Here is an 11460-nt window from a genome sequence, read left to right on the forward strand (position 1 = left end):
TTTATATATATGTATATATATATATATTTATATATATATATATATATTATATATACACATATATATATATATATATATATATATTTAGATATATATATTTATATAAATATATATATATATATATATATATATATATGATAAATTTTGCACTTTTTTTACGTGTTTTTCATATTCAAATAAGCCATATATATTTTTGATACATTAATGTCTGGATTCTCTTAACGACCTCGGGATCAGAGCCCCAGGCGAAATCACACAAAGACAAGAGCTTGGCTCCGGCCGGGAATTGAACCCTGGTCGGCAAGCCTGTATAGACAGTGACTATGCCACTTGGCCACGAAGAAGGATAAAAGTCAATGACAATTCTTCTGTACTTATACCTGTCGAATTCAGGTATTTTGTACTTAGAATTGAAATCAACCCATCCTCACCATCGTAGCTAATTGGTAGTTTGTTATTTGGCCTTCAATTAATGATATATTTTGCACATTTTTACGTGTTTTTTCATATTCAAATAAGCCATATATATTTTTGATACATTAATGTCTGGAATCTCTTAACGACCTCGGGATCAGAGCCCCAGTCGAAATCACACAAAGACAAGAGCTTGGCTCCGGCCGGGAATCGAACCCTGGTCGGCAAGCCTGTATAGACAGTGACTAAGCCACTTGGCCACGAAGAAGGATGAAAGTCAATGACAATTCTTCTGTACTTATACCTGTCGAATTCAGGTATTTTGTACTTAGAATTGAAATCAACCCATCCTCACCATCGTAGCTAATTGGTTAGTTTGTTATTTGGCCTTCAATTAATGATAAATTTTGCACATTTTTACGTGTTTTTCATATTCAAATAAGCCATATATATTTTTGATACATTAATGTCTGGATTCTCTTAACGACCTCGGGATCAGAGCCCCGGGCGAAATCACAAAGACAAGAGCTTAGCTCCGGCCGGGAATCGAACCCTGGTCGGCAAGCCTGTATAGACAGTGACTAAGCCGCTTGGCCACGAAGAAGGATAAAAGTCAATGACAATTCTTCTGTACTTATACCTGTCGAATTCAGGTATTTTGTACTTAGAATTGAAATCAACCCATCCTCACCATCGTAGCTAATTGGTAGTTTGTGTGATTCCGCCTGTGGCTCTGATCCCGAGGTCGTTAAGAGAATCCAGACATTAATGTATCAAAAATATATATGGCTTATTTGAATATATATATATAATATATATATATATATATATAATGTAAACCATTCTCCTCTCAATACCACGTACTTTAATCTTCATCTTCCCTCCTTTCTCATTCAAACCTGGGCTATGGAAGGACACTAGACACTAGGGTTGAAGATCAAGTCGTCCTCTGAATCCTTCCTTCATTATCACTCAATGTTGAGGAATAATGATCCTGGACATTCCATGGAAGGGTGACCACAATCCAAGAAAACCTTTGCAGTCTAATGGAGTCCCAGCAAGAAAGACTCTTCGCTTAGAGCTTATCATCCATTAGCTTTGGTCAGTATATGGAAGGGTTACCTTCATTCCTATTCACTAACCTCTCCTCCACCGAATGAAGGACTCCAGATCCTTAGAGAAAGTCCATTAAAGTCTCTATCTTTCCTAATGGGTTGTGGTGGCTGATGTGGGTAACGTCCCTGACTGTTGAACGCCAGACTGGGATTCGAGTCCCGCTCAAACTCGTCAGTTCCTTTGGTCGCTGTAACCTCACCATCATTATGAGCTAAGGATCGGGGGGTTTAAGGGATTCTGTAGGTCTATCTGCTGAGTCCTCAGAAACCATTATCTGGTCCTCATTGGTCTTAGCTTGGGTGGAGAGGGGTCTTGAGAGCTGATCATATGTAATATGGTCAGTCTGTAGGGTATCGACCTGCTTGACAGGGCAATGTCACTGTCCCTTGCCTCTGCCATTCATGAGCGACCTTTAAACCCTTAAACCTTCAATGAATAGCATTATGATTCCTCTCTCAGTAATTAGCATATCCTGGAATGGTCTGGAATCTGAAATTCAATCAGGATTTTCTCATTCCTTTCATGAGTGGTTCACAAAATTCGAAATCCCTTGAGATAAGACGAATTGGAGAAGATACTTTTGGAATCCATAAGCAGAATTGACATTGTCATTGCCATTGTCATTGTCGTTGTTGTTGTTGTTGTTGTTGTTGTTGCTGTTGTTGTTATCATTAACCAAAAAAAAATTCTAGTATCTTGAAATTAAATTTTAATCTGAGTTTTCAATTCTTCAACAATAACATTATCGTATTGAGAGAGAGAGAGAGAGAGAGAGAGAGAGAGAGAGAGAGAGACTCTTTATCTTACACCCAACTACACTTATGTAAAATGCTATGCATAATTGTTCATTTACAATGAATGACACATATAATTTCATCATTGCAACCTCGGTAGGCAAAGGCCTTTGGGCCAAATATTGCAATGCAATTGTCAAAATCACTCATTCATGCAGTTACGGCAATATTTATATCACATTCAGTCCATCCCCTGTAAAGTAAATTTATTGAAATGTATTAAAAAATGTCATAAACTATAGAAGTATTGGTGATAACTTTTATTGCCTTATATTGAAAAGTTTATTGAAAAATATATCCTTCAGCCATATAAAGTATATTGGGAATATATTTGAGAATACATGATACGGTCATGAAAAAATGTATGTATTGAATTTTATGAAATGTATTAGATTATTGGTCATGTTTCAGAAAGTCGTTTTTTTTGTCATTTATGGGTGAAATGGAATTTATCAAGATTAATTTGATAAACTTTAAGGTAAATTTATGGGGAGTTTATTTCAGTTTACTGTCAACGAATTCTTTAGACACATTAGGAAAGGAAAAATGTATCAGAAAATATTTCCTATAATATAATAAAAGATACTTTTTTTCTTTGGGTTATAAATCTTTGGAGATGGAGATGGTTTGGGAATGCCTTTCGCATTCCCCAAGAGAGATTAGTATACCAAACTTTCAACTAGGCTCCACAAGGCACTAGAAGAGTTGGAAGACCCAGGCCTACATGGATGAGGACTATGAGGCGTGAAGCGGAAGATGATTAATGGAGAAGTGTTGATTTTAAAGCTCAAGATAGAGACGACTGACGAAATCTAACCGAGGCTCTTTGCGTCAATAGGCGTAGGAGGAGATGATGATGTTATTTATAAAATGTATATATTTTGTTACAGATCTAAACAGAATTAACCCTTTTACTTAAATAACTCGATCAAGATATGGACAGGAAATGAATTACTGAATAAAAAAAAAATGATTATGGACCTAGTAAATATATTATTCAATGTATGAATGATAAATGTCTAGATGAGTTTTTGAATAATTTTCTGGGACATCTTTTTATTCTATTTCTTCTTCCTTATTTATTCTTGTCTTATTCAAAACTAGTGTAGCTATGTGTAACAAGTTTGCCACTCCCATCGGCCTCACCATTTTTTTATCCATATTCCGTGTTCTTTTCCTTCTTCTTTCTCTTATTACTATTACTTGTGTACGTGACCCGTCAAAAAAGACAGACACACATATTGAATCCTTCTCACCCCCTCCCCTTTCCAAACTTCAACAGGATACTTGTTGTTCCCCTCTCCCCTTACCCGAGGGGCTGAGAGAGACCGAGTAGCTATACTTCTGGTAATGCCACTCAGCATGACAGGAAAAAAATATTTTACTATTCATATATATAGCCAAACACATACTCTTTAATTACATAAGGGGAGTTATTATTACCTCCGCCAGGAGGTTATGTTTTCGGTTCGGTTTGTTTGTTTGTTTGTTTGTCTGTCTGTCTGTGGACAACGTAGAGGCCACATTTCTACACGGAATCACTTCAAACTTGGCCAAGTAGTTCCCCAATGTGTATGGAAGAACTGATTAAATTTTGGTCAAGGTCACCCCAAGGTCAAGGTCACAGGGGTCACTGGTGTCACTATGACATAAGTGGCCATATCAAGAGACAGAAATAAAGCACTGACTTTTGCATAAGCCAACAGGGAAGTCCTAGTCAGGCGCAACCCATGGGTGATGTTCAAATTTATAAAGGTCAAAGGTCAAGGTCATATTGGTGCATTATATCAATGTCATATTAAGTATCAGTGGCAAATGAACAAAGATCACTTGAAGGTCAAAAGTCAAGCAGGTCACTTGAAGGTCAAGGTCACGTGAAGGTCAAGGTCACGTGAAGGTCAAGGTCACCTGAAGGTCAAGGTCACGTGAAGGTCAAGTACATTTGAAGATCAAGGTCGCTTGAAGCCAAGGTCATGTGAAGGTCAAGGTCACGTGAAGGTCAAGGTCACTTGAAGGTCACGTGAAGGTCAAGGTCATGTGAAGGTCGAAGTCACATCAATTCATGATTCTAGGACATATGGCGCTCTAGGTCACCTTGGCGGAGGTATGTCCTCTACGAGGACCATGTCCGCGTCAGGACTTGCTCACTTGTTATTATTATTATTATTATTATTATTAGTAGTAGTAGTAGTAGTAGTAGTAGTAGTAGTAGTAGTAGTAGTATCGACAGTAAAAAGAATATTCATAATCCCACTAAAGTCTTTCAACATTTTATCTCAATAGCAAAAATAACATCTGCCAATTTCACTCTGTTTTTATCCCTTTTTCCGTTTTGGAAATATTCTATGAATATAGATTTCATGTAAGCTCGGCAAGCTGGAGACCCAATAAAAAAAAAAAGAGAGAGAGATTTCTAAAGGAGTTCAATGGAGGGATGTTATAAAGACACGAAAAATATTCTATTTCCTTTCTGCAATGCAGAAAAGAGAGAGAGAGAGAGAGAGAGAGAGAGAGAGAGAGAGAGAGAGAAGGGGGGGGGGTATAAACGAGTTCAACAGCGGAACGATGTAAAGACAGGAAAAATATTTTATTGAATCTCTTTATATTTTATATGCAAAATATCTATTTAAATATTGTTACTGTTCTTAAAATATGCTATGTTAATTGTTCATTCCTTCTCTTGTAGATTATTTATTTCCTCATCTCCTTTCCTCACTGGGCTATTTTTCTGCCATCACAAAGAAATGAAAAATGCAAACAACGCATCTCTTACCGGTAAAAAGTCAAACTATAATGTTTCTGTAAATATTAGATAAGAATTCTCTGTCAAAAGTATCTATACAGATTTCTAAAGTTCAAACTTGCAGTAAATGTTTTTCTGTTGAACAGGCTGACATAAGTCTCTCCTTATAGTTTATATATGAAAGATCTATTAAATTGTTGTTTCTGTTTATTTTAACTGTCCAGTACTTCTCTTGTAGTTTTATCTATTTCCTTATTTCCTTTTCTCACTGGGCTATTTTTTCCTGTTCGACCCCTTATAGGGTTTAAAGCATAGCATCCTGGTTTTCCAATCAGGGCTGTAGCTTAGCTAACAATAACAACAATAATATAATAATAATAATAATAATAATAATAATTATTATTATTATTATTATTATTATTTTTTCCTATCCTACAACAACAACAGCAACAACAACAACAACAACAACAAAAACAACAATAATAATGAAAATAATAATAAAAAAAAAAAAATTATTTTTTTCCTGCGTTATGACACTTTCAGCATTCTATATTTCTAAGTTCTTTATAATCATAGACAGTATCAAACAACAACAACAACAACAACAACAACAACAACAACAACAAAATAACAACAACAACAACAACAACATCAATAATAATAATAATAATAATAATAATAATAATAATAATAATAATAATAATAATAATAATAATAATATATAATAAAAATGAATGTAACATATTGTGGATAATATCTCCATTGAAACTAGTTAGTTAATGAATAATTCAATCAGTAAATAAACTTGTAAGTAAATGAATGAATACAAATAAATGAACATTAAATAGGGAAGTGAAAATTAAGTAAATGATGAAGATATGAATAAATTAGAGCCTTTAGATTTAATTAATCACTCCAAAAGACCAGACAACATTATATAGGATCCCTATGCACAATTGTCAAAAGAATTCATGATATTAGAGAGAATGAAAATGGACAATTTTGGTTTCTCAGAATAGAAAAATTAGAGAGAAAGAAGTATTCTAAAATAGCACAGCCTTTGGTATCATAAGTATGCATAAGTGCTAAATTACTCCATAATATCAAAAGGACCAAAAAATCAAATATTTTAGTGAAGCAAAAGTGTCGATTTTGAACGCCAGGGAAGTCGGCCTAGTTCTCAGTATGTATTTCAGCCGCTGAAGTCTCGCTCTTTTTTTCTTAATAGAAGAAGAAAAAGAAGAAGAAGGATAGAGAGAGGAGGAGGAAGAGAAGGATTCCATCTCTCTCTCTCTCTCTCTCTCTCTCTCTCTCTCTCTCTCTCTCTCTGTAGTTTTAATTGTTATGAGGTAGATAAATTGAATCATCTACGAATGTTCAAAGATTGTAAATTTAGAGAGAGAGAGAGAGAGAGAGAGAGAGAGAGAGAGAGAGAGAGATAAGAAAAAATTCTATCTGTCTGTCTGTAGTTCTAATTATTATAAGCTTAATAAATTAAATTATCTACGAAGAGTTAAAAACATTTAATTGGGCTCCACAAGGCACTAAAAGAGTTGGAAGACCCAGGCCTACATGGCTGAGGACTATGAAGTGGAAAGTAGGAGATGATGAGTGGAAAAGTATTGAAGGAAAAACTCAAGATAGAGACGACTGGTGAAATCTAACCGAGGCCCTTTGCGTCAATAGGCGGAGGAGGAGATGTTGATGATGATAAGGATGATAATGAAGAATCAAAGATAATAAGTTTGAATTTCGAGAGAGAGAGAGAGAGAGAGAGAGAGAGAGAGAGAGAGATGAAGGGGACTCTGAATATATCAAGGGAAAAATCTGCCATTGAATAATAAAAGATGATATATCCTCTGTATCTCGCTCAGACAATTCAAAAACTCGTTGTTTCTTCGTCTTTTGATTTATAAATTGCTCATATCAAGATACATGATTGTTAAGTGCAGAGAGGATTTTGTTTACTGGGGGCGTTCATTTGGTTAAAATATCTTCTAACACAAAAGAAAAAAAATTTTTGTTTACTCGAATGTGTTCATTTGGTTAAAATTTCTCTAACACAACAGAAAGAAATTGTTTGTTTATATGGGTGCATTCATTCGGTTAAAATTTCTCTTAAAACAAAAGAAAGAAATTGTCTGTTTATATGGGTGTGTTCATTTGGTTAAAATCTCTCTAACACCAAAGAAAGAAATTGGTTATTTACATGGGGGCGTTCATTTGGTTAAAATCTGCACTGTCTTGGGTTAGAGTTCTCTTGCTTGACGGTACACTCATGTACACTATTCTATATTGATTCTCTTCCCCGTGTTTTTTCTGAAGTTTTTTTAGTTTATATATCAAAGATTTATTTTAATGATGATGTTCTTAGAAAATTTTATTTTAATTGTTAGTTACTTTTCTTGTAGTTTATATATTTCCTTATTTCATTTTCTCACAGGGGCTATTTTCCTTGCTGCTTTTCCAACTAGGGTTGTAGTTTAGAAAGTAATAATAATAATATAATAATAATAATAATAATAATAATAATAATAATAATTAATAATAATAATAATAACGAAATAACGAAATAACGAAATGATGAAATGATGAAATAATGAAATAATGAAATAAGGAAATAATAAAATAATAAAATAACAAAATAACAAAATAGCCACATAAAATAATAATAATAATAATAATAATATAATAATAATAATAATAATAATAATAATAATAATAATAATAATAATAATAATAATAATGTCAAAATAGTATTCAGCAAAGAAATTGGATTTGGACTAATGCCTAAAAAAGGGGGTAGCCACCCCCCCCCTCTAAGTATCTACTTATCTCCCGAATCACTGGATCAAGATGAGATAAATTTGGATTAAGTCCCGGATCATAACTTTATACCGCTAAGTATCTCATGAACGACTGGATCAAATTGAAGCAAATTTAGCAACGCCATATGTTTCTTAATGAACATAAAGCTTTGATTAATGTTCTTTTAATGAATAACAGTTCTCTTTGGCTTATTCTTAACCCCAGATGAAGTGTCTGACCGATTTGATATGAATATGGAGAACTTATTAAAGCTATTTTACATTCATATTCTATATCTAATTAATAATTTCATACTTTTCCTTTACTCATATGTTGTTTTAATTTTCATTATTTCATTTTAAAATTTGGCTTTCTCTATTATACGAAAATAATATTAATGTTTCATCAAATCCTAACTGGCATTTATTACAGGACCGTGAGGTCAAAGGTCAAACCTCCTAAACTGGTGGGCCAAATATTTAACAAATTGGGCTCTGGATTTAGAAGGTAATTCCAGTTATTGAAAAATTACTCTAAATCTTGGTTAATGAGTTTGGTCTATTTAACATGGAATATCTATTTCGATGTCTAGGTATTATGCATTTTTTTTTTCAATAAAAAATATAGTTAATGAAATTACATGATCTGTAAGATAATGAGTTGAATATCTTTTCTAAGTGTCTATGTATTATGTGATCATTTTTTTTTATACTAGGTAATGATATTACATCAAATATGCAATATTGATTTGCATAACTTTTATGAGAGTGTATATATCAATTGAACTTTTCAAGAAATAACATTAATGGCTCAATCCTTCCCCTTTCCTAACTTCAACACGCTGGTTCAGCAATTTGTGGGAAAGTGTGGTTTCCGAGTGTACATCTGTGGGTATCTCTTCCTACCAGGGTGTGACTATTCATCTCCCCTCTCAGAGTGGAAGGAAATATATATATACAGTATATATATATATATATATATCTGTATATATATATATATATATACATATATATATATATATATACATATACATATATATATATATATATATACATATATACTGTATATATATATATATATATACATATATACTGTATATATATATATATATATACTGTATGTATAATATATATATATATATATATCTATACTGTATATATATATATCTATACTGTATATATATATATATATATATATATTTATATAAATATATATATATATATATATATATATGTTTTTTCAAAAGGCCCATAAAAGAAACACAGGAAATATGAATAAATCACACTATATTTCGGTCAATAAACATCGACCCTCTTCAGGAAGTAAAGTTAAAGTGAGAATTACAGTGGAGAGTGACGGTTTATATATGAAAGCAAAAGGGTGTGTTCAATTGTTCTATAGTTGTTATAATTGCTGGAAGGATTAGCCAAATTTAAGAGTACCTGTCCGTACAGAAGGAAAATCCTGGAATCAGCCATCATAAATCAATCAAACACAATGAACCTATGTGGGGGCCAATGGAAAGCTGACACAGTGGACAATACTCTTCTCAACCCTATCATTAAGAAGATACATCCACGGAGACCGACCACCAGACATGCATCAGAGGTCAAGACTTCCTCCAAGCGGCTCAACAATAAGAACACGCACCTGGATGTAATTAAATTTGGCTAATCCTTCCAGCAATTATAACAACTATAGAACAATTGAACACACCCTTTTGCTTTCATATATAAACCGTCACTCTCCACTGTAATTCTCACTTTAACTTTACTTCCTGAAGAGGGTCGATGTTTATTGACCGAAATATAGTGTGATTTATTCATATTTCCTGTGTTTCTTTTATGGGCCTTTTTGAAAAAACATGTTAAAATGTTCGATTACAGTTATAAATAAGACATACATATATGTATATATATATATATATATATATGTACTGTATATATATATATATATATATATGTATATTATATATATATAATATATATAGTCAGATTAATTGTATATTTTAATTACTGTATTGAATCAAGCTATCCAAAGTTAAGAATAAAATATTCTTTTTCTCAAATCTTAAACCTCAGAAAAAGGTCAAACCTTGATATCATTTATCATTTCCTTCTCGTGGGAATGTCACTCACACTCTTCAGGGTAATTGGCTGAAACACTATAAATCTTCGGCCAATCAGAATCCAGTATTCATCTTACTCCCTGTTTTGCCTTTTTAATGCTGAGGAAGTTTTTATTTATTTTATTTTCAAATGTGTCTTGAATGAAGTTTATAACTGTAATTGGATCTAGAGAGAGAGAGAGAGAGAGAGAGAGAGAGAGAGAGAGAGAGACTCCCTCCCTCCCTCTCTCTCTCTCTCTCTCTCTCTCTCTCTCTCTCTCTCTCTCTCGATGGCAAAGTTCTTTTACCTGTTTAGATGAAATTTTTGTATGAAAAAATTACCTTATAATTATTTTCTCCATGAAAATATTAAGTAATTTCACGCATATATAAACACAAATCGCCTTAAACTGATTCATTAAATTTAGAAAAGAAATTGGAATCCATTACTCAGTCTTCAAACCTTTCTCATAGCACTAACTCTCTCTGATGCTATTGGCTGGGACCGAATAAATTCCTCAGCCAATCAGAGTCCAGTATTCTTCTCCAGGCTTACGTTCCGTTTTATTATCGGATTAGATTTTCTTTATTTTATTACTGGAAATATTTGGATTGAAATCATTAACTTGATAATATTCTATTAATTCAATATTGCTGCAAATATATATTTCACTAGAAAAATTATTCAATACTTATTAGCAATGTGTGGTTACATCATTGAAATTATGTAATCTATAGGAAAAAATATATACTATCAATAGTAATGAAATATCTTGTAAAAGTATAAATTTGGACAACTGATATTGAGATATAGGTAATTGTTATTGTTAAAATAATACACATTTTGTGCATTAAAATTGTAAAGCACATAATTCTATAAAAATGTTAAATCCTCAACGTAATCATTACTGAGAGAGAGAGAGAGAGAGAGAGAGAGAGAGACGAGAGAGAGAGAGCCTCTTGAATTTACTGAATCAAAAATATATGATTTAAATATAATAATAGAATATAATAATCTCTTCTATAATTTTTAAAGTATGTAAAATACTATAAAAAATTTATATTCAGAATATTTTTTTGGACCTAACTAAGAAGATTTAAATAGATTAGTAAAGTCATTTCCTGATACCTTACCGTAGTGAAAAGGTTTGCGCATCGCCATGATCAGTAAGTCTGTACTAGTCAGAGCCACATCTGAGAACTAGAAACAGCCGCACTTGTTGTTGTTGTTGTTGTTATTATTATTGTTGTAATTGTAGTTGCTGTTGTATGTACTGTATATATATATATATATATATGTATATATATTTATATATATATATATATATATATATATAATATGTATATATATGTATATACTGTATATATATATATATATATATGTGTTATGTATATATAGATATTTATATATATACCCTCTCTCTCTCTCTCTCTCTCTCTCTCTCTCACTCTCTCTCTCTCTCTCTCTCTCTCTCTCT

The sequence above is a fragment of the Palaemon carinicauda genome, chromosome 34 (assembly GCF_036898095.1).
Source record: "Palaemon carinicauda isolate YSFRI2023 chromosome 34, ASM3689809v2, whole genome shotgun sequence".
Taxonomy (NCBI): Eukaryota; Metazoa; Arthropoda; class Malacostraca; order Decapoda; family Palaemonidae; genus Palaemon; species Palaemon carinicauda.